A 9,283-nucleotide genomic window follows, 5' to 3' on the forward strand; every position below is an offset into this window, starting at 1 on the left:
GAACATGATGCATGGTCCTTGTGGACATTTAAATCCTACAAATTTGTGTATGAAGAAAAAGAATTCTGCAAATTCAAATATCCAAAGAACTTTGTTGAGGAAACAACAAAAGGGAAATACTCATATGCAATTTATAGAAGAAGAAATACTGGTAAATATGTTAAATCAGAAAGCAACTTCTTGACAACTCATGGGTAGTTCCTTACAACCCCTACTTACTATGCAAGTTTAATTGTCATATCAATGTTGAAATATGTTCTGATATAAAATTGATCAAATATATTTACAAGTATATATACAAAGGATGCGATAAGATCTATTTTTCTGTACAAAATAGTACAAATATTAAAATAGACGAAATAAAAGAATTTTAATCTGCTAGATGGGTGTCATCCTAGAAGCTACATGGTGTTTATTTGATTTTTCTATTAGTGAAATGAATCCATCTGTTTATCATCTTCAGCTTCATCTTCCAGACCAATAATTTTTCTATTTTAAAGCAGCTGACAGCTTGGACAAAATCATGAATAATCCTATCATTAAAAAGACAGTGTTAATAGAATTTTTCCTAATGAATAAAACAAATGAATATGCTAAACAACTCAACTTATTATATAAAGAAATTCCCTAGTATGGACATGAGGGCATCAAGGTAATGTTATTGGTCATTTTTTCACATGTCATCTAACAAAAGGAGAGAGATACTATCTAAGACTTATATTAATGAATGTAAGATGCCCAAAATCATACAACAATCTTCAAAAATTAAATGGAGAACACTTTGAAACATTTAGAGAATCTTCTTAAAAAAAGAGGATTGTTACATCATAATAACAACTTGATCGAGTGTATGTTAGAGGCTATGTATTATCAGATCCCTTATAGTTTGTGTTATCTATTTGCTACAATATTAGTATATTGTAATCCTGCTAATGCAAAAGAATTATGGAAACAATTTGAAAATCCAATGTCAGATGAAATAAAGTATTTAACAAATGTAAATGTAAAACAAAGTCGATATTCAATTTTGAATCATATTAATGATATATTAAATAGTATGGGACATGATATTAATGAGTATAAACTTATCTTTGAGAATATTGTGCAATTTTATTTGGTTTAATTTGTATTTTATTAATAATCAAAAGTTAAAAAAACAAGAATGGGCTAACCCATTCAAAATACAACCTAAGTAGCAAAGAAAATAAATATGGACCGAATTTTAGAAACCCTGCCCAAAAAATACATATATCTAAGTAAGTACGGTTTCCTAACTGAGCTAAGTAGCTCATTAGTACCGTTCGCCTCTTCTTCTCTTAGTGTAGAGTTTCCATGGATTTGTTTTTCAATCTTCAGCTCCAACTTCTGCTTCTTTGGGTGGTGAATACCGTTCCCTTGTATAGCTACGGTGTATACATCTTCAGATTCAAAAGTAAGTTTCCTTTTTTATTTAATCATCTGAGGTTGATCTTTGTTGCTTAACTCCCTTTTTTTCTTTCAATAACCAGTGAGATCTCTAGTACTAAGGTGTATACAAGCTTTTTGGTGCACAAAAGAGGGTGTATTCCGCTTAGGCCTGGTAATCATTGCAGGTAAGCTTACCAGATTGTCATTACTAACTTTAGTCTTCCTTTTAAAAACTAACCTTCCTGTTGAATTAGTTATTGAAGGGAGGGACATTAACAGATGCTCGAACCTACTGGATCTTTGATGATACCAAAAACCTAAGTTGCATGAATTGAAGAGCTGACCAATGACCCCTGATTTACTGAGAGTCCTTTTTTATGGCTGATGACCTAGGCTAAGTAGTTTCCTTTTTTATTTGGTGCTCATCTTGTACAGAAGTAAATGTATTAGCTTGTCCAGTCTATTGTCTGATGCTTAGCTGCCAGCCTGAGATAAAATGGCTTATACTTATCACTGTTCAAAATCTTTCTAGCTGTGTTAGGCAATTGCTGAAATGTTGTATATTCAAACTAATTGCACTCCACTGCTATGTTGGCTAGATAATCTGCTAGTTGGTTTCCTCTCTGAATGTATGAAGTATTTTTACTTGCTTGCTTTCAATCAGTTTCCATGTGTTCATTATTATATCCTCAATCTTCCATGGCATTTTCCACTCCTTGCATAGAATCTACTTTAGTGTAAGTGAATCAGTCTGTATTATAACTTTGTTGTGTCCTGAATTACTGTAATATTTTGCTGTATTCCAAAGAGAAATTACTTCTGCTTCTAAACTAGTGACCTCTTCAATAGCCTCTCCTGCTGCATACACTAGATCACCTTTTTCATCTCTTAAGCAAAAAGCCTATGAACTTCTCCCTGGATTTCCTCTTAACACTCCATCTGTATTGTATATAACCCAACTTGATTTTGGAAATTCCCACATGACACCTATAACCTTGATTGTAGGTTTTAGTTGTTTGAATTGGTGCATAATAGCAGGCCAATCCCCTCTAAAATTCAAAGTTGTCTTTCTCACTTTAAGTAGCATCTTAAGATGTTTTGTAACATTGACGATCATCTTGTGAACTGAAACACTTTTTCCTTCATGCTTCAGTGAATTCCTCCTTTTCTATAATTCCTAAATTATCATGGATGGAATTGCTCTAAAATTAGCTTTCTCTCTTGGCTTTACATTAACACTCCACTATGGATATATAACATTTCTTAGACTCAATCCCTGAATGCTAATACCTACAAAAAAAAGAAGTAGGACCAAGTCCTGTTAGCAAAATCTGATCCCAATAGTACATGAGTCACAGTCTCTTGTGTTGGATTTTGACAACACCAACACATAGAAGGACCTTCCACTCCCCATCTTCGAAAAGTAGCAATAACAGAAATCTTCCCCTTTCACATTCTCCACATGAAAAAGCTAAACTTGAAAGGTAAAACCTTTTATCCATACTTTCTTGCACAACTCATTAGAGTTCTCCCTCTGTCAAATATAGTGCCATGCAGATTAGACACTAAAATTTCCTTTTGTATCTAAGGTCCAAACTACCTTATCCTGTATTAAATCATTCTATGGACTATTTACATTGTGAAGTATATAGCCCACCATGTCCTCTGATAGAATCTTCTAAAGCTTGATGTCATCCCATTGACTTTCCTTAATCAAATCACTAACTTTCTGAATACTATCATCTCATTCTCTGCTATCCTCCACAATAGAGTATGAATCTCCAAACCTTGTCTAATTGTCAAACCACACATGGGAACTCCCTCCCTTTATTTTCCATAAAATCAAGTGATCAACCAAGTCCCTTGCAATTAATATTTTTTTCCAAATTTGTGAACCACATCCTGGTTTCCATATGGCTTCTTTAGGATGTACTTTACTGCAATATTTATTCATCATATAATCTCTCCATATAGATCTCTTTGTTCTAAAGTTCCACCAGAGTTTACAGAATAATGTTGTTGATATATCATTAAGACTCTTAAAGCTAAGGCCTCCTTCCAGTTCTAGTAAACATATTTTGGACTATGCAACCCAATGTCTACCTTTTCCTTCTGCACTACTACTCCAAAAAAATTTAGCAAAACACTTCTGAATAGCATTAATCACATTCTTTGGAGGATTCATAACTGACAAGCAATGGATTGGAACACTTTGTAGCACATGTTTGATTAATACATCCCTTCCACCAAAAGATAATAATTTTTCTTTCCATGTCTATAGCTTAGTTCTAATTCTATTCATAATCTGCTGATAATAAAGCTTCTTCTTTCTCTTGTAAAAAACTAGAAAACCAAAATAATTAAAAGGAAACTCCTTCCTTAGTATGCCTATAATCACTTCTGCCAAGATAACTACTCTATTAAATGCTTTTTCATGCAAATACAAAGCACTCTTATCCTTGTTAATTCTTTGACCTGATACCTTCTCATATTTCTCCAAAGTATTTGTCACTAGCTTCAATGTCCCTAATTCTGTTTTGTACATAATGAGCATATCATCTGCAAAAGCAAGATGATTTAACTTAGGGCTTCCTCTAGGCATTCCAAACAACTTGAAATTCTTCTGTTTTAATAATTCCTTCAGGCTTCTTGACAATACCTCTGCTGCTATAATAAACAAAGTAGGAGATAAAGGATCCCCTTGCTTCAATCCCCTAGAAGATTTAAAGAAACCTTTGGGTTGTCCATTAATTAACAGTGAATACCAATTATTTGCCAATAGTCTGAACACCATATCAAATAGCTGTTCACAAAAACCTATCCTCCTGAGTACCTTTGTCAAAAAAATCCATTCCACTCTATCAGAAGCCTTCATCATGTCTAGCTTCATAATCATATTTAGTGGTTTCCCTCTTTTCCTAATCTCAGCAACTATTTCCTGCACAACCAAAATATCTTCAGCTATGTTTCTTCCATGAACAAATCCATATTTCTCTTATGATACTATTTCAAGAAAAATACACTTAAGTCTTTCATGAATAATTCTTGAAAAGATCTTATTCACAAAATTACTAAGTGATATAGGTCTTAAATCAGAAAAGGTGGTAACATTCAACTTCTTTGACAGCAGCACTACATTAGTATATGTAATGAACCTTGGCAATGCATACCCACTAAAAAAGGCTATCACCATTCTATGAAGATCATCTGCTATAATTTCCCATGTATCCTAATAAAAAGTACCAGTCATACCATCAGGACCTTCAGCACTATCTCTATTTAACCCCATCATAGCAAATTTAACTTTTTTTTGTTGGAACCATTATAATATCATTATTCAGCTCCTCTGTAACAACAGTAGGTAAAGAATCCAACATGTCAAAATTATAACAATCTTCCTATTTATGAAACTGATTCTGGTAAAACATTACAACAGCTTCAGCAATTTCTTCCTTGTTATCTAGTCATTCCCTTCCTCATTCTGTATTCTGCTAATGTTTAATCTTGATATTCTACCCTTCACAATGGCATGAAAGAATTTAGTATTCTTCTCACCCTCTTTGAACCACTAAAAACCAGCTTTTTGCTTCCAGTATTCTTCTTCTCTTTTCAATTGCATTGTTAATTCAGCCTGAATCTTGAATAAAGAAGCTTCATTCTCTCTAGATGGATTATCTTCAAATTTCTTCTCCTTAATCTTGATAACTTCCTCCAAAGTAGTGATATCTTTGAAAATATTCCCAAAAGATTGCTTACTCCATATAGTCAATGCAGCTTTGGTTCTCTTGAGTTTCTGATTAAAGACTATAAATGGATTGCCATAACCTTCCTCTTTCTAATTCTACTAAATAACTTCCTTGTAAGATTTCTCCTTAATCAATAAATTTAGAAACTTAAATGGTTTGATTATCTGCTTCTGAACAGTATTGCAGTAAAGTAGTACGGTAGCATGATCAGACCTACTTCTAGGTAAGTTTTCTACATTCAATATTGGAAAGAGATCTTGAATTTTATCATTCACCAATACTCTATCCAATCTTTTAAAAATACATTCATATTCAACTCTTTCATTCCACCACGTGAACTTGCTTTCCTTAAATTGAACTTTTTGTAAATTACAGTTACTTATGCAGTGGTTAAAGTCTTTTGTTTCCTCAAAAGTAACTGGTAAGCCACCAAGTTTCTCATCAGCATGCCTAATCACATTAAAATAACCTCCTATAATCCATGGCTCATTGATATTATCACTCATATTTTCCAGAGAATTCCATAATACAGTTCTTTCTAATTAATTACATTTTGCATAGACTAAAGTGACAAAGATTACCACTCTTGCCTGCTAATTTTGTAACCTTAGCATAAGTTATTGCTCCTCATCACTAATTATGTTCACCTCCATGTTTTACTCAAATAAAGCCCATATCTTTCCTGACACGTTTACTGTTGCATGTTTCATTCCCAATCTTCTTTTAAACTCTTCAATACTCTTCCCCTCCTGAAAAGGTTCCATTAGACCAATGAAACCAAATGAAACCTTTTATGCATTGTTATTAATCTAGTAAAAGATTTTTGAGTGTTATAATCCCTTATGTTCCAGATTAAGGCATTCATTTAGACACTAAATCTGTTGTTTGACTCCTTGTCTGCATTGTACTGTTACTAGATTCCTTGTTTTTCTTATTCTTTCTGCTATGCTTCTTTCTCAGTGACTTAGCCTAATTTGGAGATAAGTCCCCTGCCAATATTACATCTTTCATATTATCAACTAAATCCTCCTTATCTAAATCATCTCTATTGGTATTCACTGATTCTATTATGTTGCTGACTTTTATGGAGATAGGCATAATATTCTCTAGAATAAGCTCTTGAGAGTTATGTTTATGCACAATCACCATTTCTCTTGATTCAACTGGGCCCCATTCTGATTAATCTTCCTTAGATTCAAACTCATCACCTAGTGTTTGCATCTCAGTCTGATCCATCTTTTTGTTGTCTGTTTGTTATTGCTGATGATCCTGATCATCTACTACTTTCTCATTTATTGTTGCATCATCCACTTTACCAAAAGTTTTATTGACCCAATCTTTGGTGTTTTCCTTTTCCTTTGCAAAATCTATTTTCTTTACATTGGTATCGTCTACTTGTTCCTGCACTTTGTCTTGCTGCTTCAATGCATTAAAAGTATTTGATGTTTGTATAGCCTCTTCTAACTCTTTTAGTTCTCCTAAAATATGACCAAATTTATCCTTTATGTATCTGTTCTTTCTTAGTTTCCATGGATTGGTTTCCCTCTCAGGATCTGCACTCATTCCATTATTTTGCTTTTGTTGCACACCCTCTCCATTGCTCTGTTGATTACCATTTTCTACTTACTTCTTATCGAATAGTTCCAGATGAATATCCCAATAAGTTTCTTCATCATGTCCTTGTAACCATATTCTTTGCAGTACTTTAGTTTATGATCATACTGTATTTTAATCCATTTTGACTTGATGCTTCCTGTAATATCATCTTCTTTATTAATCTTAATTCTGTGTAGCAGTTTAGCAACTAAGACAACCTCAATCTTGACCCTTGCACAACTTGGCCTTGTATGATTCCTTGTAGCCATATCCACCACAAGTGGTTTGCCCACAGCTGAAGCAATGGAAAATATAGCTTTTTTGGCAAAAAAGTTTGGGGGTAGATCTGAAAAAGAGATCCATGCTACACCAATGGTTGTTTCTACATTCGGTTCAAACTATGGATCTCATTTAAGAGTTTTCGTTTACCAATACCGATCTTTTACTCTGATATAATAGGCTGAAGTAGATATTAATTGCACATAATCTTCTAATTGATTCAAACGAATTAATATGTGCCTTGTATCTAAAACACCAATTGTACACTCACCCTTGATTGCACATTATTTAGGTATCAGTTTTCAAAGATCATTAATATCAGGTCTTCCATAAGAGAACTTACCAATGATTGCATGTTGTAAGTTTTCCTGAATTATTAAACTTTTCACTTCAGAAGCCTTCCATGTTATGGATGGTTCTCCATGCTACATTATAATTGGCTTTGGTGACACTTTTGCATATTCCTGACCTAAAGGCTTTGGTTTAAGAACTTCTGCATATTTTAAAGGTTGTATTTTATCTACTACTAGTTGAGATGTGTTTTCGGTGGGATTAACCCACCGGAAAAGAAAGTCATTCAATCAAAAAATGGATCTACGTAATCTATTGTGCATGCGTCATTTCTAGGGTTTCTAGGTATGGTTCACCATTGCTCTTTCCTTGTCGTCTTCTTCTTTGTATATTAATATTGTGCAATCAAGAATAGAATCAGAAGCAAAAGATGTTATCTTTGAAAGAAACATTGTTGTTAGTACAGAAGATCTACTATTGTATATGAAATTGAACACGGAACAAAAAAGAGCATACGATATTATTCTTCAAAGAATTTTCACAAACAAACCAGGAGCTTTTTTTATTGATGGCCCAGGGGGAAGTGGTAAAACATTTTTATACCATGCTTTATTTGCTACGATAAGATCTAAAGGGTTTATAGCTTTGGCAACAACAACTTCTGGTGTTGCGGCATCAATTTTTCCTGAAGGATGAACAACTCATCTACGTTTCAAAATTCCAATTAATATTGATGAGCAGTTCTCTTATAATATTACTAAGCAAAGTTCTCTGGCATCTTTAATTGGTGATGCAAAACTAATCATATGGAATGATGTATCAACATTAAAAAAATATGATTGAAGCTTTTGATTTGCTCATGAAAGATCTAACAGACATAAATATACTCTTCGGTGGAAAATTCATAGTATTCAATGGTGATTTTTGACAAACGCTTTTTGCTATTCGAAATGGAAAAGAAGATTTTATCTATAAATGCATATGAGAAAATGGTCTGTTACCCCTCCAACCTTTAGTCGAAATCTCAACTACACACTCAACCTTTTAATGTGACCTATTACCTCCCTGAACTTATTTTTACCGAATTTATTACCCCCCAGTTGCTGACGTGTCACTGGACATGACTACACGCACCCATAGGTGCGTCAGTTGACTATTTTTCACTTTAAAATTATATTTTTTATTTCCACATTATTATTTTTAATAATTATTATTTTTTCTTAATAAATGTTGGCTTCTTCTTCTATTCTTCTTCTTCAATGGCTTCTTCTTCTCCTTCTTCTTCTTTTTTTTCTTCTTCTATTCTTCTTCTTCAATGCCTTCAATGGTGCAGCTTCAATGGTGAAATGCCGATGAATAGTGAAGGCGTCGGAAAATTCAAAATTCCATCGACTTTTTTTAATGAATTTCACGTAATTCGATTCAATATTTTGATTCAAAACATTGATTCAATATTCGATTCATCTTCATGTAATCAATGGCATTTGACTTTTTTAATTCAACATTCTCACATAATTTGAGTTCTTGGATGCCATTGAAGAAGAAGAATAAGAAATGTCATTAATGAGTTCTCATTTGAACTAAGAACTTCGATTCAAAAAACTTGAAAAAAATTAAGAACTTGAATTCTTGAATGAGGAGATGAGGAAGATGATAAATTAATCTTGAATGCCATTGATTAGTTCTTGGATTCTATTGAAGAAGAAATGCCATTGAACCCGAATTAACTTGAAAAATGTAAGAACTTGAATTCTTGAATAAGGAGATGATAAAGATGATAAATTAATCTTGAATGTCATCGATGAGTTCTTGGATGCTATTGATGAAGAAATGCCATTAATGGGTTCTGGGATGCCATTAAAGAAGAAGAAGAATAAGAAGAGGAAGAAGAAGACGAAGAATAAGAGGAAGAAGAAGAAGAAGAAGAAGAAGAAGAAGAAGAAGAAGAAGAAGAAGAAGAAGAA

Source organism: Capsicum annuum, chromosome 4 (genome assembly GCF_002878395.1).
Source record: "Capsicum annuum cultivar UCD-10X-F1 chromosome 4, UCD10Xv1.1, whole genome shotgun sequence".
Taxonomy (NCBI): domain Eukaryota; kingdom Viridiplantae; phylum Streptophyta; class Magnoliopsida; order Solanales; family Solanaceae; genus Capsicum; species Capsicum annuum.